Raw genomic sequence first — 24156 nt, 5'->3', positions numbered from 1 at the left:
TATAACCCATCGTTTTTGTCATTTCGTCATTTTTTTCAAATCCTCAAAAATGATGAAAAACGGCGCGCTATAGTATGCCGTACGATATGGGCTATAGCCAATGGTCCAAAATGATGAGAAACGAGGATAACTTTTTTTTTCAAAATTTCAAAAAACATGGGCTATAACCCATCGTTTTTGTCATTTTGTCATTTAATTCAAATCCTCAAAAATGATGAAAAACGGCGCGCTATAGTATGCCGTACGATATGGGCTATAGCCCACGGTCCAAAATGATGAGAAACGAGGCTAACTTTTTTTTTCAAAATAAAAAAAAACATGGGCTATAACCCATCGTTTTTGTCATTTCGTCATTTTTTTCAAATCCTCAAAAATGATGAAAAACGGCGCGCTATAGTATGCCGTACGATATGGGCTATAGCCAATGGTCCAAAATGATGAGAAACGAGGATAACTTTTTTTTTCAAAATTTCAAAAAACATGGGCTATAACCCATCGTTTTTGTCATTTTGTCATTTTTTTCAAATCCTCAAAAATGATGAAAAACGGCGCGCTATAGTATGCCGTACGATATGGGCTATAGCCAATGGTCCAAAATGATGAGAAACGAGGCTAACTTTCTTTTTCAAAATTTCAAAAAACATGGGCTATAACCCATCGTTTTTGTCATTTCGTCATTTTTTTCAAATCCTCAAAAATGATGAAAAACGGCGCGCTATAGTATGCCGTACGATATGGGCTATAGCCAATGGTCCAAAATGATGAGAAACGAGGCTAACTTTTTTTTTCAAAATTTCAAAAAACATGGGCTATAACCCATCGTTTTTGTCATTTTGTCATTTTTTTCAAATCCTCAAAAATGATGAAAAACGGCGAAATGATGAGAAACGAGGCTAACTTTTTTTTTCAAAATTTCAAAAAACATGGGCTATAACCCATCGTTTTTGTCATTTTGTCATTTTTTTCAAATCCTCAAAAATGATGAAAAACGGCGCGCTATAGTATGCCGTACGATATGGGCTATAGCCCACGGTCCAAAATGATGAGAAACGAGGATAACTTTTTTTTTCAAAATTTCAAAAAACATGGGCTATAACCCATCGTTTTTGTCATTTCGTCATTTTTTTCAAAACCTCAAAAATGATGAAAAACTGCGCGCTATAGTATGCCGTACGATATGGGCTATAGCCCACGGTCCAAAATGATGAGAAACGAGGATAACTTTTTTTTTCAAAATTTCAAAAAACATGTGCTATAACCCATCGTTTTTGTCATTTCGTCATTTTTTTCAAAACCTCAAAAATGATGAAAAACGGCGCGCTATAGTATGCCGTACGATATGGGCTATAGCCAATGGTCCAAAATGATAAGAAACGAGGCAAACTTTTTTTTTCAAAATTTCAAAAAACATGGGCTATAACCCATCGTTTTTGTCATTTCGTCATTTTTTTCAAATCTTCAAAAATGATGAAAAACGGCGCGCTATAGTATGCCGTACGATATGGGCTATAGCCCACGGTCCAAAATGATGAGAAACGAGGCTAACTTTTTTTTTCAAAATTTAAAAAAACATGGGCTATAACCCATCGTTTTTGTAATTTCGTCATTTTTTTCAAATCCTCAAAAATGATGAAAAACGGCGCGCTATAGTATGCCGTACGATATGGGCTATAGCCAATGGTCCAAAATGATGAGAAACGAGGATAACTTTTTTTTTTCCAAAATTTCAAAAAACATGGGCTATAACCCATCGTTTTTGTCATTTTGTCATTTTTTTCAAATCCTCAAAAATGATGAAAAACGGCGCGCTATAGTATGCCGTACGATATGGGCTATAGCCAATGGTCCAAAATGATGAGAAACGAGGCTAACTTTCTTTTTCAAAATTTCAAAAAACATGGGCTATAACCCATCGTTTTTGTCATTTCGTCATTTTTTTCAAATCTTCAAAAATGATGAAAAACGGCGCGCTATAGTATGCCGTACGATATGGGCTATAGCCCACGGTCCAAAATGATGAGAAACGAGGCTAACTTTTTTTTTCAAAATTTAAAAAAACATGGGCTATAACCCATCGTTTTTGTCATTTCGTCATTTTTTTCAAATCCTCAAAAATGATGAAAAACGGCGCGCTATAGTATGCCGTACGATATGGGCTATAGCCAATGGTCTAAAATGATGAGAAACGAGGATAACTTTTTTTTCCTAAATTTCAAAAAACATGGGCTATAACCCATCGTTTTTGTCATTTCGTCATTTTTTTCAAATCTTCAAAAATGATGAAAAACGGCGCGCTATAGTATGCCGTACGATATGGGCTATAGCCCACGGTCCAAAATGATGAGAAACGAGGCTAACTTTCTTTTTCAAAATTTAAAAAAACATGGGCTATAACCCATCGTTTTTGTCATTTCGTCATTTTTTTCAAATCCTCAAAAATGATGAAAAACGGCGCGCTATAGTATGCCGTACGATATGGGCTATAGCCAATGGTCCAAAATGATGAGAAACGAGGATAACTTTTTTTTTCAAAATTTCAAAAAACATGGGCTATAACCCATCGTTTTTGTCATTTTGTCATTTTTTTCAAATCCTCAAAAATGATGAAAAACGGCGCGCTATAGTATGCCGTACGATATGGGCTATAGCCAATGGTCCAAAATGATGAGAAACGAGGCTAACTTTCTTTTTCAAAATTTCAAAAAACATGGGCTATAACCCATCGTTTTTGTCATTTCGTCATTTTTTTCAAATCTTCAAAAATGATGAAAAACGGCGCGCTATAGTATGCCGTACGATATGGGCTATAGCCCACGGTCCAAAATGATGAGAAACGAGGCTAACTTTTTTTTTCAAAATTTCAAAAAACATGGGCTATAACCCATCGTTTTTGTCATTTCGTCATTTTTTTCAAATCCTCAAAAATGATGAAAAACGGCGCGCTATAGTATGCCGTACGATATGGGCTATAGCCAATGGTCCAAAATGATGAGAAACGAGGCAAACGTTTTTTTTCAAAATTTCAAAAAACATGGGCTATAACCCATCGTTTTTGTCATTTCGTCATTTTTTTCAAATCTTCAAAAATGATGAAAAACGGCGCGCTATATTATGCCGTACGATATGGGCTATAGCCCACGGTCCAAAATGATGAGAAACGAGGCTAACTTTTTTTTTCAAAATTTAAAAAAACATGGGCTATAACCCATCGTTTTTGTCATTTCGTCATTTTTTTCAAATCCTCAAAAATGATGAAAAACGGCGCGCTATAGTATGCCGTACGATATGGGCTATAGCCAATGGTCCAAAATGATGAGAAACGAGGATAACTTTTTTTTTCAAAATTTCAAAAAACATGGGCTATAACCCATCGTTTTTGTCATTTTGTCATTTTTTTCAAATCCTCAAAAATGATGAAAAACGGCGCGCTATAGTATGCCGTACGATATGGGCTATAGCCCACGGTCCAAAATGATGAGAAACGAGGATAACTTTTTTTTTCAAAATTTCAAAAAACATGGGCTATAACCCATCGTTTTTGTCATTTCGTCATTTTTTTCAAAACCTCAAAAATGATGAAAAACGGCGCGCTATAGTATGCCGTACGATATGGGCTATAGCCAATGGTACAAAATGATGAGAAACGAGGCGAACTTTTTTTTTCAAAATTTCAAAAAACATGGGCTATAACCCATCGTTTTTGTCATTTCGTCATTTTTTTTAAATCTTCAAAAATGCTGAAAAACGGCGCGCTATAGTATGCCGTACGATATGGGCTATAGCCAATGGTCCAAAATGATGAGAAACGAGGCAAACGTTTTTTTTCAAAATTTCAAAAAACATGGGCTATAACCCATCGTTTTTGTCATTTCGTCATTTTTTTCAAATCTTCAAAAATGATGAAAAACGGCGCGCTATATTATGCCGTACGATATGGGCTATAGCCCACGGTCCAAAATGATGAGAAACGAGGCTAACTTTTTTTTTCAAAATTTAAAAAAACATGGGCTATAACCCATCGTTTTTGTCATTTCGTCATTTTTTTCAAATCCTCAAAAATGATGAAAAACGGCGCGCTATAGTATGCCGTACGATATGGGCTATAGCCAATGGTCCAAAATGATGAGAAACGAGGATAACTTTTTTTTTCAAAATTTCAAAAAACATGGGCTATAACCCATCGTTTTTGTCATTTTGTCATTTTTTTCAAATCCTCAAAAATGATGAAAAACGGCGCGCTATAGTATGCCGTACGATATGGGCTATAGCCCACGGTCCAAAATGATGAGAAACGAGGATAACTTTTTTTTTCAAAATTTCAAAAAACATGGGCTATAACCCATCGTTTTTGTCATTTCGTCATTTTTTTCAAAACCTCAAAAATGATGAAAAACGGCGCGCTATAGTATGCCGTACGATATGGGCTATAGCCAATGGTACAAAATGATGAGAAACGAGGCGAACTTTTTTTTTCAAAATTTCAAAAAACATGGGCTATAACCCATCGTTTTTGTCATTTCGTCATTTTTTTTAAATCTTCAAAAATGCTGAAAAACGGCGCGCTATAGTATGCCGTACGATATGGGCTATAGCCCACGGTCCAAAATGATGAGAAACGAGGCTAACATTTTTTTTCAAAATTAAAAAAAACATGGGCTATAACCCATCGTTTTTGTCATTTCGTCATTTTTTTCAAATCCTCAAAAATGATGAAAAACGGCGCGCTATAGTATGCCGTACGATATGGGCTATAGCCAATGGTCCAAAATGATGAGAAACGAGGATAACTTTTTTTTCAAAATTTCAAAAAACATGGGCTATAACCCATCGTTTTTGTCATTTTGTCATTTTTTTCAAATCCTCAAAAATGATGAAAAACGGCGCGCTATAGTATGCCGTACGATATGGGCTATAGCCAATGGTCCAAAATGATGAGAAACGAGGCTAACTTTTTTTTTCAAAATTTCAAAAAACATGGGCTATAACCCATCGTTTTTGTCATTTTGTCATTTTTTTCAAATCCTCAAAAATGATGAAAAACGGCGAAATGATGAGAAACGAGGCTAACTTTTTTTTTCAAAATTTCAAAAAACATGGGCTATAACCCATCGTTTTTGTCATTTTGTCATTTTTTTCAAATCCTCAAAAATGATGAAAAACGGCGCGCTATAGTATGCCGTACGATATGGGCTATAGCCCACGGTCCAAAATGATGAGAAACGAGGATAACTTTTTTTTTCAAAATTTCAAAAAACATGGGCTATAACCCATCGTTTTTGTCATTTCGTCATTTTTTTCAAAACCTCAAAAATGATGAAAAACTGCGCGCTATAGTATGCCGTACGATATGGGCTATAGCCCACGGTCCAAAATGATGAGAAACGAGGATAACTTTTTTTTTCAAAATTTCAAAAAACATGTGCTATAACCCATCGTTTTTGTCATTTCGTCATTTTTTTCAAAACCTCAAAAATGATGAAAAACGGCGCGCTATAGTATGCCGTACGATATGGGCTATAGCCAATGGTCCAAAATGATAAGAAACGAGGCAAACTTTTTTTTTCAAAATTTCAAAAAACATGGGCTATAACCCATCGTTTTTGTCATTTCGTCATTTTTTTCAAATCTTCAAAAATGATGAAAAACGGCGCGCTATAGTATGCCGTACGATATGGGCTATAGCCCACGGTCCAAAATGATGAGAAACGAGGCTAACTTTTTTTTTCAAAATTTAAAAAAACATGGGCTATAACCCATCGTTTTTGTAATTTCGTCATTTTTTTCAAATCCTCAAAAATGATGAAAAACGGCGCGCTATAGTATGCCGTACGATATGGGCTATAGCCAATGGTCCAAAATGATGAGAAACGAGGATAACTTTTTTTTTTCCAAAATTTCAAAAAACATGGGCTATAACCCATCGTTTTTGTCATTTTGTCATTTTTTTCAAATCCTCAAAAATGATGAAAAACGGCGCGCTATAGTATGCCGTACGATATGGGCTATAGCCAATGGTCCAAAATGATGAGAAACGAGGCTAACTTTCTTTTTCAAAATTTCAAAAAACATGGGCTATAACCCATCGTTTTTGTCATTTCGTCATTTTTTTCAAATCTTCAAAAATGATGAAAAACGGCGCGCTATAGTATGCCGTACGATATGGGCTATAGCCCACGGTCCAAAATGATGAGAAACGAGGCTAACTTTTCTTTTTCAAAATTTAAAAAAACATGGGCTATAACCCATCGTTTTTGTCATTTCGTCATTTTTTTCAAATCCTCAAAAATGATGAAAAACGGCGCGCTATAGTATGCCGTACGATATGGGCTATAGCCAATGGTCCAAAATGATGAGAAACGAGGATAACTTTTTTTTCCTAAATTTCAAAAAACATGGGCTATAACCCATCGTTTTTGTCATTTCGTCATTTTTTTCAAATCTTCAAAAATGATGAAAAACGGCGCGCTATAGTATGCCGTACGATATGGGCTATAGCCCACGGTCCAAAATGATGAGAAACGAGGCTAACTTTCTTTTTCAAAATTTAAAAAAACATGGGCTATAACCCATCGTTTTTGTCATTTCGTCATTTTTTTCAAATCCTCAAAAATGATGAAAAACGGCGCGCTATAGTATGCCGTACGATATGGGCTATAGCCAATGGTCCAAAATGATGAGAAACGAGGATAACTTTTTTTTTCAAAATTTCAAAAAACATGGGCTATAACCCATCGTTTTTGTCATTTTGTCATTTTTTTCAAATCCTCAAAAATGATGAAAAACGGCGCGCTATAGTATGCCGTACGATATGGGCTATAGCCCACGGTCCAAAATGATGAGAAACGAGGCTAACTTTTTTTTTCAAAATAAAAAAAAACATGGGCTATAACCCATCGTTTTTGTCATTTCGTCATTTTTTTCAAATCCTCAAAAATGATGAAAAACGGCGCGCTATAGTATGCCGTACGATATGGGCTATAGCCAATGGTCCAAAATGATGAGAAACGAGGCTAACTTTCTTTTTCAAAATTTCAAAAAACATGGGCTATAACCCATCGTTTTTGTCATTTTGTCATTTTTTTCAAATCTTCAAAAATGATGAAAAACGGCGCGCTATAGTATGCCGTACGATATGGGCTATAGCCCACGGTCCAAAATGATGAGAAACGAGGCTAACTTTTTTTTTCAAAATTTAAAAAAACATGGGCTATAACCCATCGTTTTTGTCATTTCGTCATTTTTTTCAAAACCTCAAAAATGATGAAAAACGGCGCGCTATAGTATGCCGTACGATATGGGCTATAGCCAATGGTCCAAAATGATGAGAAACGAGGATAACTTTTTTTTTCAAAATTTCAAAAAACATGGGCTATAACCCATCGTTTTTGTCATTTTGTCATTTTTTTCAAATCCTCAAAAATGATGAAAAACGGCGCGCTATAGTATGCCGTACGATATGGGCTATAGCCAATGGTCCAAAATGATGAGAAACGAGGCTAACTTTCTTTTTCAAAATTTCAAAAAACATGGGCTATAACCCATCGTTTTTGTCATTTCGTCATTTTTTTCAAATCTTCAAAAATGATGAAAAACGGCTAGCTATAGTATGCCGTACGATATGGGCTATAGCCCACGGTCCAAAATGATGAGAAACGAGGCTAACTTTTTTTTTCAAAATAAAAAAAAACATGGGCTATAACCCATCGTTTTTGTCATTTCGTCATTTTTTTCAAATCCTCAAAAAAGATGAAAAACGGCGCGCTATAGTATGCCGTACGATATGGGCTATAGCCCACGGTCCAAAATGATGAGAAACGAGGCTAACTTTTTTTTTCAAAATTAAAAAAAACATGGGCTATAACCCATCGTTTTTGTCATTTTGTCATTTTTTTCAAATCTTCAAAAATGATGAAAAACGGCGCGCTATAGTATGCCGTACGATATGGGCTATAGCCCACGGTCCAAAATGATGAGAAACGAGGCTAACTTTTTTTTTCAAAATTTAAAAAAACATGGGCTATAACCCATCGTTTTTGTCATTTCGTCATTTTTTTCAAATCCTCAAAAATGATGAAAAACGGCGCGCTATAGTATGCCGTACGATATGGGCTATAGCCAATGGTCCAAAATGATGAGAAACGAGGCTAACTTTCTTTTTCAAAATTTCAAAAAACATGGGCTATAACCCATCGTTTTTGTCATTTTGTCATTTTTTTCAAATCTTCAAAAATGATGAAAAATGGCGCGCTATAGTATGCCGTACGATATGGGCTATAGCCCACGGTCCAAAATGATGAGAAACGAGGCTAACTTTTTTTTTCAAAATAAAAAAAAACATGGGCTATAACCCATCGTTTTTGTCATTTCGTCATTTTTTTCAAAACCTCAAAAATGATGAAAAACGGCGCGCTATAGTATGCCGTACGATATGGGCTATAGCCAATGGTCCAAAATGATGAGAAACGAGGATAACTTTTTTTTTCAAAATTTCAAAAAACATGGGCTATAACCCATCGTTTTTGTCATTTCGTCATTTTTTTCAAAACCTCAAAAATGATGAAAAACGGCGCGCTATAGTATGCCGTACGATATGGGCTATAGCCAATGGTCCAAAATGATAAGAAACGAGGCAAACTTTTTTTTTCAAAATTTCAAAAAACATGGGCTATAACCCATCGTTTTTGTCATTTCGTCATTTTTTTCAAATCTTCAAAAATGATGAAAAACGGCGCGCTATAGTATGCCGTACGATATGGGCTATAGCCCACGGTCCAAAATGATGAGAAACGAGGCTAACTTTTTTTTTCAAAATTTAAAAAAACATGGGCTATAACCCATCGTTTTTGTAATTTCGTAATTTTTTTCAAATCCTCAAAAATGATGAAAAACGGCGCGCTATAGTATGCCGTACGATATGGGCTATAGCCAATGGTCCAAAATGATGAGAAACGAGGATAACTTTTTTTTTTCCAAAATTTCAAAAAACATGGGCTATAACCCATCGTTTTTGTCATTTTGTCATTTTTTTCAAATCCTCAAAAATGATGAAAAACGGCGCGCTATAGTATGCCGTACGATATGGGCTATAGCCAATGGTCCAAAATGATGAGAAACAAGGCTAACTTTCTTTTTCAAAATTTCAAAAAACATGGGCTATAACCCATCGTTTTTGTCATTTCGTCATTTTTTTCAAATCTTCAAAAATGATGAAAAACGGCGCGCTATAGTATGCCGTACGATATGGGCTATAGCCCACGGTCCAAAATGATGAGAAACGAGGCTAACTTTTTTTTTCAAAATTTAAAAAAACATGGGCTATAACCCATCGTTTTTGTCATTTCGTCATTTTTTTCAAATCCTCAAAAATGATGAAAAACGGCGCGCTATAGTATGCCGTACGATATGGGCTATAGCCAATGGTCCAAAATGATGAGAAACGAGGATAACTTTTTTTTCCTAAATTTCAAAAAACATGGGCTATAACCCATCGTTTTTGTCATTTCGTCATTTTTTTCAAATCTTCAAAAATGATGAAAAACGGCGCGCTATAGTATGCCGTACGATATGGGCTATAGCCCACGGTCCAAAATGATGAGAAACGAGGCTAACTTTCTTTTTCAAAATTTAAAAAAACATGGGCTATAACCCATCGTTTTTGTCATTTCGTCATTTTTTTCAAATCCTCAAAAATGATGAAAAACGGCGCGCTATAGTATGCCGTACGATATGGGCTATAGCCAATGGTCCAAAATGATGAGAAACGAGGATAACTTTTTTTTTCAAAATTTCAAAAAACATGGGCTATAACCCATCGTTTTTGTCATTTTGTCATTTTTTTCAAATCCTCAAAAATGATGAAAAACGGCGCGCTATAGTATGCCGTACGATATGGGCTATAGCCCACGGTCCAAAATGATGAGAAACGAGGCTAACTTTTTTTTTCAAAATAAAAAAAAACATGGGCTATAACCCATCGTTTTTGTCATTTCGTCATTTTTTTCAAATCTTCAAAAATGATGAAAAACGGCGCGCTATAGTATGCCGTACGATATGGGCTATAGCCCACGGTCCAAAATGATGAGAAACGAGGCTAACTATTTTTTTCAAAATTTAAAAAAACATGGGTTATAACCCATCGTTTTTGTCATTTCGTCATTTTTTTCAAATCCTCAAAAATGATGAAAAACGGCGCGCTATAGTATGCCGTACGATATGGGCTATAGCCAATGGTCCAAAATGATGAGAAACGAGGCTAACTTTCTTTTTCAAAATTTCAAAAAACATGGGCTATAACCCATCGTTTTTGTCATTTTGTCATTTTTTTCAAATCTTCAAAAATGATGAAAAACGGCGCGCTATAGTATGCCGTACGATATGGGCTATAGCCCACGGTCCAAAATGATGAGAAACGAGGCTAACTTTTTTTTTCAAAATTAAAAAAAACATGGGCTATAACCCATCGTTTTTGTCATTTCGTCATTTTTTTCAAAACCTCAAAAATGATGAAAAACGGCGCGCTATAGTATGCCGTACGATATGGGCTATAGCCCACGGTCCAAAATGATGAGAAACGAGGCTAACTTTTTTTTTCAAAATAAAAAAAAACATGGGCTATAACCCATCGTTTTTGTCATTTCGTCATTTTTTTCAAAACCTCAAAAATGATGAAAAACGGCGCGCTATAGTATGCCGTACGATATGGGCTATAGCCAATGGTCCAAAATGATGAGAAACGAGGATAACTTTTTTTTTCAAAATTTCAAAAAACATGGGCTATAACCCATCGTTTTTGTCATTTCGTCATTTTTTTCAAAACCTCAAAAATGATGAAAAACGGCGCGCTATAGTATGCCGTACGATATGGGCTATAGCCAATGGTCCAAAATGATAAGAAACGAGGCAAACTTTTTTTTTCAAAATTTCAAAAAACATGGGCTATAACCCATCGTTTTTGTCATTTCGTCATTTTTTTCAAATCTTCAAAAATGATGAAAAACGGCGCGCTATAGTATGCCGTACGATATGGGCTATAGCCCACGGTCCAAAATGATGAGAAACGAGGCTAACTTTTTTTTTCAAAATTAAAAAAAACATGGGCTATAACCCATCGTTTTTGTAATTTCGTCATTTTTTTCAAATCCTCAAAAATTATGAAAAACGGCGCGCTATAGTATGCCGTACGATATGGGCTATAGCCAATGGTCCAAAATGATGAGAAACGAGGATAACTTTTTTTTTTCCAAAATTTCAAAAAACATGGGCTATAACCCATCGTTTTTGTCATTTCGTCATTTTTTTCAAATCTTCAAAAATGATGAAAAACGGCGCGCTATAGTATGCCGTACGATATGGGCTATAGCCCACGGTCCAAAATGATGAGAAACGAGGCTAACTTTTTTTTTCAAAATTTAAAAAAACATGGGCTATAACCCATCGTTTTTGTCATTTCGTCATTTTTTTCAAATCCTCAAAAATGATGAAAAACGGCGCGCTATAGTATGCCGTACGATATGGGCTATAGCCAATGGTCCAAAATGATGAGAAACGAGGATAACTTTTTTTTCCTAAATTTCAAAAAACATGGGCTATAACCCATCGTTTTTGTCATTTCGTCATTTTTTTCAAATCTTCAAAAATGATGAAAAACGGCGAGCTATAGTATGCCGTACGATATGGGCTATAGCCCACGGTCCAAAATGATGAGAAACGAGGCTAACTTTCTTTTTCAAAATTTAAAAAAACATGGCCTATAACCCATCGTTTTTGTCATTTCGTCATTTTTTTCAAATCCTCAAAAATGATGAAAAACGGCGCGCTATAGTATGCCGTACGATATGGGCTATAGCCAATGGTCCAAAATGATGAGAAACGAGGATAACTTTTTTTTTCAAAATTTCAAAAAACATGGGCTATAACCCATCGTTTTTGTCATTTCGTCATTTTTTTCAAATCTTCAAAAATGATGAAAAACGGCGCGCTATAGTATGCCGTACGATATGGGCTATAGCCCACGGTCCAAAATGATGAGAAACGAGGCTAACTTTTTTTTTCAAAATTAAAAAAAACATGGGTTATAACCCATCGTTTTTGTCATTTCGTCATTTTTTTCAAATCCTCAAAAATGATGAAAAACGGCGCGCTATAGTATGCCGTACGATATGGGCTATAGCCAATGGTCCAAAATGATGAGAAACGAGGCTAACTTTCTTTTTCAAAATTTCAAAAAACATGGGCTATAACCCATCGTTTTTGTCATTTTGTCATTTTTTTCAAATCTTCAAAAATGATGAAAAACGGCGCGCTATAGTATGCCGTACGATATGGGCTATAGCCCACGGTCCAAAATGATGAGAAACGAGGCTAACTTTTTTTTTCAAAATTTAAAAAAACATGGGCTATAACCCATCGTTTTTGTCATTTCGTCATTTTTTTCAAAACCTCAAAAATGATGAAAAACGGCGCGCTATAGTATGCCGTACGATATGGGCTATAGCCAATGGTCCAAAATGATGAGAAACGAGGATAACTTTTTTTTTCAAAATTTCAAAAAACATGGGCTATAACCCATCGTTTTTGTCATTTTGTCATTTTTTTCAAATCCTCAAAAATGATGAAAAACGGCGCGCTATAGTATGCCGTACGATATGGGCTATAGCCAATGGTCCAAAATGATGAGAAACGAGGCTAACTTTCTTTTTCAAAATTTCAAAAAACATGGGCTATAACCCATCGTTTTTGTCATTTCGTCATTTTTTTCAAATCTTCAAAAATGATGAAAAACGGCTAGCTATAGTATGCCGTACGATATGGGCTATAGCCCACGGTCCAAAATGATGAGAAACGAGGCTAACTTTTTTTTTCAAAATAAAAAAAAACATGGGCTATAACCCATCGTTTTTGTCATTTCGTCATTTTTTTCAAATCCTCAAAAATGATGAAAAACGGCGCGCTATAGTATGCCGTACGATATGGGCTATAGCCAATGGTCCAAAATGATGAGAAACGAGGATAACTTTTTTTTTCAAAATTTCAAAAAACATGGGCTATAACCCATCGTTTTTGTCATTTTGTCATTTTTTTCAAATCCTCAAAAAAGATGAAAAACGGCGCGCTATAGTATGCCGTACGATATGGGCTATAGCCCACGGTCCAAAATGATGAGAAACGAGGCTAACTTTTTTTTTCAAAATTAAAAAAAACATGGGCTATAACCCATCGTTTTTGTCATTTCGTCATTTTTTTCAAATCTTCAAAAATGATGAAAAACGGCGCGCTATAGTATGCCGTACGATATGGGCTATAGCCCACGGTCCAAAATGATGAGAAACGAGGCTAACTTTTTTTTTCAAAATTTAAAAAAACATGGGTTATAACCCATCGTTTTTGTCATTTCGTCATTTTTTTCAAATCCTCAAAAATGATGAAAAACGGCGCGCTATAGTATGCCGTACGATATGGGCTATAGCCAATGGTCCAAAATGATGAGAAACGAGGCTAACTTTCTTTTTCAAAATTTCAAAAAACATGGGCTATAACCCATCGTTTTTGTCATTTTGTCATTTTTTTCAAATCTTCAAAAATGATGAAAAACGGCGCGCTATAGTATGCCGTACGATATGGGCTATAGCCCACGGTCCAAAATGATGAGAAACGAGGCTAACTTTTTTTTTCAAAATTTAAAAAAACATGGGCTATAACCCATCGTTTTTGTCATTTCGTCATTTTTTTCAAAACCTCAAAAATGATGAAAAACGGCGCGCTATAGTATGCCGTACGATATGGGCTATAGCCAATGGTCCAAAATGATGAGAAACGAGGATAACTTTTTTTTTCAAAATTTCAAAAAACATGGGCTATAACCCATCGTTTTTGTCATTTTGTCATTTTTTTCAAATCCTCAAAAATGATGAAAAACGGCGCGCTATAGTATGCCGTACGATATGGGCTATAGCCAATGGTCCAAAATGATGAGAAACGAGGCTAACTTTCTTTTTCAAAATAAAAAAAAACATGGGCTATAACCCATCGTTTTTGTCATTTCGTCATTTTTTTCAAATCTTCAAAAATGATGAAAAACGGCGCGCTATAGTATGCCGTACGATATGGGCTATAGCCCACGGTCCAAAATGATGAGAAACGAGGCTAACTTTCTTTTTCAAAATAAAAAAAAACATGGGCTATAACCCATCGTTTTTGTCATTTCGTCATTTTTTTCAAATCCTCAAAAATGATGAAAAACGGCGCGCTATAGTATGCCGTACGATATGGGCTATAGCCAATGGTCCAAAATGATGAGAAACGAGGATAACTTTTTTTTTCAAAATTTCAAAAAACATGGGCTATAACCCATCGTTTTTGTCATTTTGTCATTTTTTTCAAATCCTCAAAAATGATGAAAAACGGCGCGCTATAGTATGCCGTACGATATGGGCTATAGCCAATGGTCCAAAATGATGAGAAACGAGGCTAACTTTCTTTTTCAAAATTTCAAAAAACATGGGCTATAACCCATCGTTTTTGTCATTTCGTCATTTTTTTCAAATCTTCAAAAATGATGAAAAACGGCGCGCTATAGTATGCCGTACGATATGGGCTATAGCCCACGGTCCAAAATGATGAGAAACGAGGCTAACTTTTTTTTTCAAAATTTCAAAAAACATGGGCTATAACCCATCGTTTTTGTCATTTCGTCATTTTTTTCAAATCCTCAAAAATGATGAAAAACGGCGCGCTATAGTATGCCGTACGATATGGGCTATAGCCAATGGTCCAAAATGATGAGAAACGAGGCAAACTTTTTTTTTCAAAATTTCAAAAAACATGGGCTATAACCCATCGTTTTTGTCATTTCGTCATTTTTTCAAATCTTCAAAAATGATGAAAAACGGCGCGCTATAGTATGCCGTACGATATGGGCTATAGCCCACGGTCCAAAATGATGAGAAACGAGGCTAACTTTCTTTTTCAAAATTTAAAAAAACATGGGCTATAACCCATCGTTTTTGTCATTTCGTCATTTTTTTCAAATCTTCAAAAATGATGAAAAACGGCGCGCTATAGTATGCCGTACGATATGGGCTATAGCCCACGGTCCAAAATGATGAGAAACGAGGCTAACTTTTTTTTTCAAAATTTAAAAAAACATGGGCTATAACCCATCGTTTTTGTCATTTCGTCATTTTTTTCAAATCCTCAAAAATGATGAAAAACGGCGCGCTATAGTATGCCGTACGATATGGGCTATAGCCAATGGTCCAAAATGATGAGAAACGAGGATAACTTTTTTTTTCAAAATTTCAAAAAACATGGGCTATAACCCATCGTTTTTGTCATTTTGTCATTTTTTTCAAATCCTCAAAAATGATGAAAAACGGCGCGCTATAGTATGCCGTACGATATGGGCTATAGCCCACGGTCCAAAATGATGAGAAACGAGGATAACTTTTTTTTTCAAAATTTCAAAAAACATGGGCTATAACCCATCGTTTTTGTCATTTCGTCATTTTTTTCAAAACCTCAAAAATGATGAAAAACGGCGCGCTATAGTATGCCGTACGATATGGGCTATAGCCAATGGTACAAAATGATGAGAAACGAGGCGAACTTTTTTTTTCAAAATTTCAAAAAACATGGGCTATAACCCATCGTTTTTGTCATTTCGTCATTTTTTTTAAATCTTCAAAAATGCTGAAAAACGGCGCGCTATAGTATGCCGTACGATATGGGCTATAGCCCACGGTCCAAAATGATGAGAAACGAGGCTAACATTTTTTTTCAAAATTTAAAAAAACATGGGCTATAACCCATCGTTTTTGTCATTTCGTCATTTTTTTCAAATCCTCAAAAATGATGAAAAACGCCGCGCTATAGTATGCCGTACGATATGGGCTATAGCCAATGGTCCAAAATGATGAGAAACGAGGATAACTTTTTTTTCAAAATTTCAAAAAACATGGGCTATAACCCATCGTTTTTGTCATTTTGTCATTTTTTTCAAATCCTCAAAAATGATGAAAAACGGCGCGCTATAGTATGCCGTACGATATGGGCTATAGCCAATGGTCCAAAATTGTGAGAAACGAGGCTAACTTTTTTTTTCAAAATTTCAAAAAACATGGGCTATAACCCATCGTTTTTGTCATTTTGTCATTTTTTTCAAATCCTCAAAAATGATGAAAAACGGCGCGCTATAGTATGCCGTACGATATGGGCTATAGCCCACGGTCCAAAATGATGAGAAACGAGGATAACTTTTTTTTTCAAAATTTCAAAAAACATGGGCTATAACCCATCGTTTTTGTCATTTCGTCATTTTTTTCAAATCCTCAAAAATGATGAAAAACGGCGCGCTATAGTATGCCGTACGATATGGGCTATAGCCAATGGTCCAAAATGATGAGAAACGAGGATAACTTTTTTTTCAAAATTTCAAAAAACATGGGCTATAACCCATCGTTTTTGTCATTTTGTCATTTTTTTCAAATCCTCAAAAATGATGAAAAACGGCGCGCTATAGTATGCCGTACGATATGGGCTATATTTGAAAAAAATGACAAAATGACAAAAACGATGGGTTATAGCCCATGTTTTTTGAAATTTTGAAAAAAAAAAAGTTATCCTCGTTTCTCATCATTTTGGACCATTGGCTATAGCCCATATCGTACGGCATACTATAGCGCGCCGTTTTTCATCATTTTTGAGGATTTGAAAAAAATGACGAAATGACAAAAACGATGGGTTATAGCCCATGTTTTTTTAAATTTTGAAAAAAAAAGTTAGCCTCGTTTCTCATCATTTTGGACCGTGGGCTATAGCCCATATCGTACGGCATACTATAGCGCGCCATTTTTCATCATTTTTGAAGATTTGAAAAAAATGACGAAATGACAAAAACGATGGGTTATAGCCCATGTTTTTTGAAATTTTGAAAAAAAAAGTTTCCCTCGTTTCTCATCATTTTGGACCATTGGCTATAGCCCATATCGTACGGCATACTATAGCGCGCCGTTTTTCATCATTTTTGAGGTTTTGAAAAAAATGACGAAATGACAAAAACGATGGGTTATAGCCCATGTTTTTTGAAATTTTGAAAAAAAAAGTTATCCTCGTTTCTCATCATTTTGGACCGTGGGCTATAGCCCATATCGTACGGCATACTATAGCGCGCCGTTTTTCATCATTTTTGAGGATTTGAAAAAAATGACAAAAACGATGGGTTATAGCCCATGTTTTTTGAAATTTTGAAAAAAAAAGTTAGCCTCGTTTCTCATCATTTTGGACCATTGGCTATAGCCCATATCGTACGGCATACTATAGCGCGCCGTTTTTCATCATTTTTGAGGATTTGAAAAAAATGACAAAATGACAAAAACGATGGGTTATAGCCCATGTTTTTTGAAATTTTGAAAAAAAAGTTATCCTCGTTTCTCATCATTTTGGACCATTGGCTATAGCCCATATCGTACGGCATACTATAGCGCGCCGTTTTTCATCATTTTTGAGGATTTGAAAAAAATGACGAAATGACAAAAACGATGGGTTATAGCCCATGTTTTTTTAAATTTTGAAAAAAAATGTTAGCCTCGTTTCTCATCATTTTGGACCGTGGGCTATAGCCCATATCGTACGGCATACTATAGCGCGCCGTTTTTCAGCATTTTTGAAGATTTAAAAAAAATGACGAAATGACAAAAACGATGGGTTATAGCCCATGTTTTTTGAAATTTTGAAAAAAAAAGTTCGCCTCGTTTCTCATCATTTTGTACCATTGGCAATAGCCCATATCGTACGGCATACTATAGCGCGCCGTTTTTCATCATTTTTGAGGTTTTGAAAAAAATGACGAAATGACAAAAACGATGGGTTATAGCCCATGTTTTTTGAAATTTTGAAAAAAACAGTTAACCTCGTTTCTCATCATTTTGGACCGTGGGCTATAGCCCATATCGTACGGCATACTATAGCGCGCCGTTTTTCATCATTTTTGAGGATTTGAAAAAAATGACAAAATGACAAAAACGATGGGTTATAGCCCATGTTTTTTGAAATTTTGAAAAAAAAAGTTATCCTCGTTTCTCATCATTTTGGACCGTGGGCTATAGCCCATATCGTACGGCATACTATAGCGCGCCGTTTTTCATCATTTTTGAAGATTTGAAAAAAATGACGAAATGACAAAAACGATGGGTTATAGCCCATGTTTTTTGAAATTTTGAAAAAAAAGGTTTGCCTCGTTTCTCATCATTTTGGACCATTGGCTATAGCCCATATCGTACGGCATACTATAGCGCGCCGTTTTTCATCATTTTTGAGGATTTGAAAAAAATGACGAAATGACAAAAACGATGGGTTATAGCCCATGTTTTTTGAAATTTTGAAAAAAAAAGTTAGCCTCGTTTCTCATCATTTTGGACCGTGGGCTATAGCCCATATCGTACGGCATACTATAGCGCGCCGTTTTTCATCATTTTTGAAGATTTGAAAAAAATGACGAAATGACAAAAACGATGCGTTATAGCCCATGTTTTTTGAAATTTTGAAAAAGAAAGTTAGCCTCGTTTCTCATCATTTTGGACCATTGGCTATAGCCCATATCGTACGGCATACTATAGCGCGCCGTTTTTCATCATTTTTGAGGATTTGAAAAAAATGACAAAATGACAAAAACGATGGGTTATAGCCCATGTTTTTTGAAATTTTGAAAAAAAAAGTTATCCTCGTTTCTCATCATTTTGGACCATTGGCTATAGCCCATATCATACTATAGCGCGCCGTTTTTCATCATTTTTGAGGATTTGAAAAAAATGACGAAATGACAAAAACGATGGGTTATAGCCCATGTTTTTTTAAATTTTGAAAAAAAAAGTTAGCCTCGTTTCTCATCATTTTGGACCGTGGGCTATAGCCCATATCGTACGGCATACTATAGCTAGCCGTTTTTCATCATTTTTGAAGATTTGAAAAAAATGACGAAATGACAAAAACGATGGGTTATAGCCCATGTTTTTTGAAATTTTGAAAAAAAAAGTTATCCTCGTTTCTCATCATTTTGGACCGTGGGCTATAGCCCATATCGTACGGCATACTATAGCGCGCCGTTTTTCATCATTTTTGAAGATTTGAAAAAAATGACGAAATGACAAAAACGATGGGTTATAGCCCATGTTTTTTTTAATTTTGAAAAAGAAAGTTAGCCTCGTTTCTCATCATTTTGGACCGTGGGCTATAGCCCATATCGTACGGCATACTATAGCGCGCCGTTTTTCATCATTTTTGAAGATTTGAAAAAAATGACGAAATGACAAAAACGATGGGTTATAGCCCATGTTTTTTGAAATTTTGAAAAAAGAAAGTTAGCCTCGTTTCTCATCATTTTGGACCGTGGGCTATAGCCCATATCGTACGGCATACTATAGCGCGCCGTTTTTCATCATTTTTGAAGATTTGAAAAAAATGACGAAATGACAAAAACGATGGGTTATAGCCCATGTTTTTTGAAATTTTGAAAAAGAAAGTTAGCCTCGTTTCTCATCATTTTGGACCATTGGCTATAGCCCATATCGTACGGCATACTATAGCGCGCCGTTTTTCATCATTTTTGAGGATTTGAAAAAAATGACAAAATGACAAAAACGATGGGTTATAGCCCATGTTTTTTGAAATTTTGAAAAAAAAAGTTATCCTCGTTTCTCATCATTTTGGACCATTGGCTATAGCCCATATCGTACGGCATACTATAGCGCGCCGTTTTTCATCATTTTTGAGGATTTGAAAAAAATGACGAAATGACAAAAACGATGGGTTATAGCCCATGTTTTTTTAAATTTTGAAAAAAAAAGTTAGCCTCGTTTCTCATCATTTTGGACCGTGGGCTATAGCCCATATCGTACGGCATACTATAGCTAGCCGTTTTTCATCATTTTTGAGGATTTGAAAAAAATGACGAAATGACAAAAACGATGGGTTATAGCCCATGTTTTTTGAAATTTTGAAAAAAAAAGTTATCCTCGTTTCTCATCATTTTGGACCGTGGGCTATAGCCCATATCGTACGGCATACTATAGCGCGCCGTTTTTCATCATTTTTGAAGATTTGAAAAAAATGACGAAATGACAAAAACGATGGGTTATAGCCCATGTTTTTTTTAATTTTGAAAAAGAAAGTTAGCCTCGTTTCTCATCATTTTGGACCGTGGGCTATAGCCCATATCGTACGGCATACTATAGCGCGCCGTTTTTCATCATTTTTGAAGATTTGAAAAAAATGACGAAATGACAAAAACGATGGGTTATAGCCCATGTTTTTTGAAATTTTGAAAAAAGAAAGTTAGCCTCGTTTCTCATCATTTTGGACCGTGGGCTATAGCCCATATCGTACGGCATACTATAGCGCGCCGTTTTTCATCATTTTTGAAGATTTGAAAAAAATGACGAAATGACAAAAACGATGGGTTATAGCCCATGTTTTTTGAAATTTTGAAAAAGAAAGTTAGCCTCGTTTCTCATCATTTTGGACCATTGGCTATAGCCCATATCGTACGGCATACTATAGCGCGCCGTTTTTCATCATTTTTGAGGATTTGAAAAAAATGACAAAATGACAAAAACGATGGGTTATAGCCCATGTTTTTTGAAATTTTGAAAAAAAAAGTTATCCTCGTTTCTCATCATTTTGGACCATTGGCTATAGCCCATATCGTACGGCATACTATAGCGCGCCGTTTTTCATCATTTTTGAGGATTTGAAAAAAATGACGAAATGACAAAAACGATGGGTTATAGCCCATGTTTTTTTAAATTTTGAAAAAAAAAGTTAGCCTCGTTTCTCATCATTTTGGACCGTGGGCTATAGCCCATATCGTACGGCATACTATAGCTAGCCGTTTTTCATCATTTTTGAAGATTTGAAAAAAATGACGAAATGACAAAAACGATGGGTTATAGCCCATGTTTTTTGAAATTTTGAAAAAGAAAGTTAGCCTCGTTTCTCATCATTTTGGACCATTGGCTATAGCCCATATCGTACGGCATACTATAGCGCGCCGTTTTTCATCATTTTTGAGGATTTGAAAAAAATGACAAAATGACAAAAACGATGGGTTATAGCCCATGTTTTTTGAAATTTTGAAAAAAAAAGTTATCCTCGTTTCTCATCATTTTGGACCATTGGCTATAGCCCATATCGTACGGCATACTATAGCGCGCCGTTTTTCATCATTTTTGAGGTTTTGAAAAAAATTACGAAATGACAAAAACGATGGGTTATAGCCCATGTTTTTTTAAATTTTGAAAAAAAAAGTTAGCCTCGTTTCTCATCATTTTGGACCGTGGGCTATAGCCCATATCGTACGGCATACTATAGCGCGCCGTTTTTCATCATTTTTGAAGATTTGAAAAAAATGACAAAATGACAAAAACGATGGGTTATAGCCCATGTTTTTTGAAATTTTGAAAAAGAAAGTTAGCCTCGTTTCTCATCATTTTGGACCATTGGCTATAGCCCATATCGTACGGCATACTATAGCGCGCCGTTTTTCATCATTTTTGAGGATTTGAAAAAAATGACAAAATGACAAAAACGATGGGTTATAGCCCATGTTTTTTGAAATTTAGAAAAAAAAAGTTATCCTCGTTTCTCATCATTTTGGACCATTGGCTATAGCCCATATCGTACGGCATACTATAGCGCGCCGTTTTTCATCATTTTTGAGGATTTGAAAAAAATGACGAAATGACAAAAACGATGGGTTATAGCCCATGTTTTTTTAAATTTTGAAAAAAAAAGTTAGCCTCGTTTCTCATCATTTTGGACCGTGGGCTATAGCCCATATCGTACGGCATACTATAGCTAGCCGTTTTTCATCATTTTTGAAGATTTGAAAAAAATGACGAAATGACAAAAACGATGGGTTATAGCCCATGTTTTTTGAAATTTTGAAAAAAAAAGTTATCCTCGTTTCTCATCATTTTGGACCGTGGGCTATAGCCCATATCGTACGGCATACTATAGCGCGCCGTTTTTCATCATTTTTGAAGATTTGAAAAAAATGACGAAATGACAAAAACGATGGGTTATAGCCCATGTTTTTTTTAATTTTGAAAAAGAAAGTTAGCCTCGTTTCTCATCATTTTGGACCGTGGGCTATAGCCCATATCGTACGGCATACTATAGCGCGCCGTTTTTCATCATTTTTGAAGATTTGAAAAAAATGACGAAATGACAAAAACGATGGGTTATAGCCCATGTTTTTTGAAATTTTGAAAAAAGAAAGTTAGCCTCGTTTCTCATCATTTTGGACCGTGGGCTATAGCCCATATCGTACGGCATACTATAGCGCGCCGTTTTTCATCATTTTTGAAGATTTGAAAAAAATGACGAAATGACAAAAACGATGGGTTATAGCCCATGTTTTTTGAAATTTTGAAAAAGAAAGTTAGCCTCGTTTCTCATCATTTTGGACCATTGGCTATAGCCCATATCGTACGGCATACTATAGCGCGCCGTTTTTCATCATTTTTGAGGATTTGAAAAAAATGACAAAATGACAAAAACGATGGGTTATAGCCCATGTTTTTTGAAATTTTGAAAAAAAAAGTTATCCTCGTTTCTCATCATTTTGGACCATTGGCTATAGCCCATATCGTACGGCATACTATAGCGCGCCGTTTTTCATCATTTTTGAGGATTTGAAAAAAATGACGAAATTACAAAAACGATGGGTTATAGCCCATGTTTTTTTAAATTTTGAAAAAAAAAGTTAGCCTCGTTTCTCATCATTTTGGACCGTGGGCTATAGCCCATATCGTACGGCATACTATAGCTAGCCGTTTTTCATCATTTTTGAAGATTTGAAAAAAATGACGAAATGACAAAAACGATGGGTTATAGCCCATGTTTTTTGAAATTTTGAAAAAGAAAGTTAGCCTCGTTTCTCATCATTTTGGACCATTGGCTATAGCCCATATCGTACGGCATACTATAGCGCGCCGTTTTTCATCATTTTTGAGGATTTGAAAAAAATGACAAAATGACAAAAACGATGGGTTATAGCCCATGTTTTTTGAAATTTTGAAAAAAAAAGTTATCCTCGTTTCTCATCATTTTGGACCATTGGCTATAGCCCATATCGTACGGCATACTATAGCGCGCCGTTTTTCATCATTTTTGAGGTTTTGAAAAAAATGACGAAATGACAAAAACGATGGGTTATAGCCCATGTTTTTTTAAATTTTGAAAAAAAAAGTTAGCCTCGTTTCTCATCATTTTGGACCGTGGGCTATAGCCCATATCGTACGGCATACTATAGCGCGCCGTTTTTCATCATTTTTGAAGATTTGAAAAAAATGACAAAATGACAAAAACGATGGGTTATAGCCCATGTTTTTTGAAATTTTGAAAAAGAAAGTTAGCCTCGTTTCTCATCATTTTGGACCATTGGCTATAGCCCATATCGTACGGCATACTATAGCGCGCCGTTTTTCATCATTTTTGAGGATTTGAAAAAAATGACAAAATGACAAAAACGATGGGTTATAGCCCATGTTTTTTGAAATTTAGAAAAAAAAAGTTATCCTCGTTTCTCATCATTTTGGACCATTGGCTATAGCCCATATCGTACGGCATACTATAGCGCGCCGTTTTTCATCATTTTTGAGGATTTGAAAAAAATGACGAAATGACAAAAACGATGGGTTATAGCCCATGTTTTTTTAAATTTTGAAAAAAAAAGTTAGCCTCGTTTCTCATCATTTTGGACCGTGGGCTATAGCCCATATCGTACGGCATACTATAGCGCGCCGTTTTTCATCATTTTTGAAGATTTGAAAAAAATGACGAAATGACAAAAACGATGGGTTATAGCCCATGTTTTTTGAAATTTAGGAAAAAAAAGTTATCCTCGTTTCTCATCATTTTGGACCATTGGCTATAGCCCATATCGTACGGCATACTATAGCGCGCCGTTTTTCATCATTTTTGAGGATTTGAAAAAAATGACGAAATGACAAAAACGATGGGTTATAGCCCATGTTTTTTTAAATTTTGAAAAAAAAAGTTAGCCTCGTTTCTCATCATTTTGGACCGTGGGCTATAGCCCATATCGTACGGCATACTATAGCGCGCCGTTTTTCATCATTTTTGAAGATTTGAAAAAAATGA

The sequence above is a fragment of the Protomyctophum bolini genome, assembly GCF_963924005.1.
Source record: "Protomyctophum bolini genome assembly, chromosome: 2".
In the NCBI taxonomy this organism is placed as follows: domain Eukaryota; kingdom Metazoa; phylum Chordata; class Actinopteri; order Myctophiformes; family Myctophidae; genus Protomyctophum; species Protomyctophum bolini.
Note: the sequence above shows the minus strand (reverse complement) of the source record.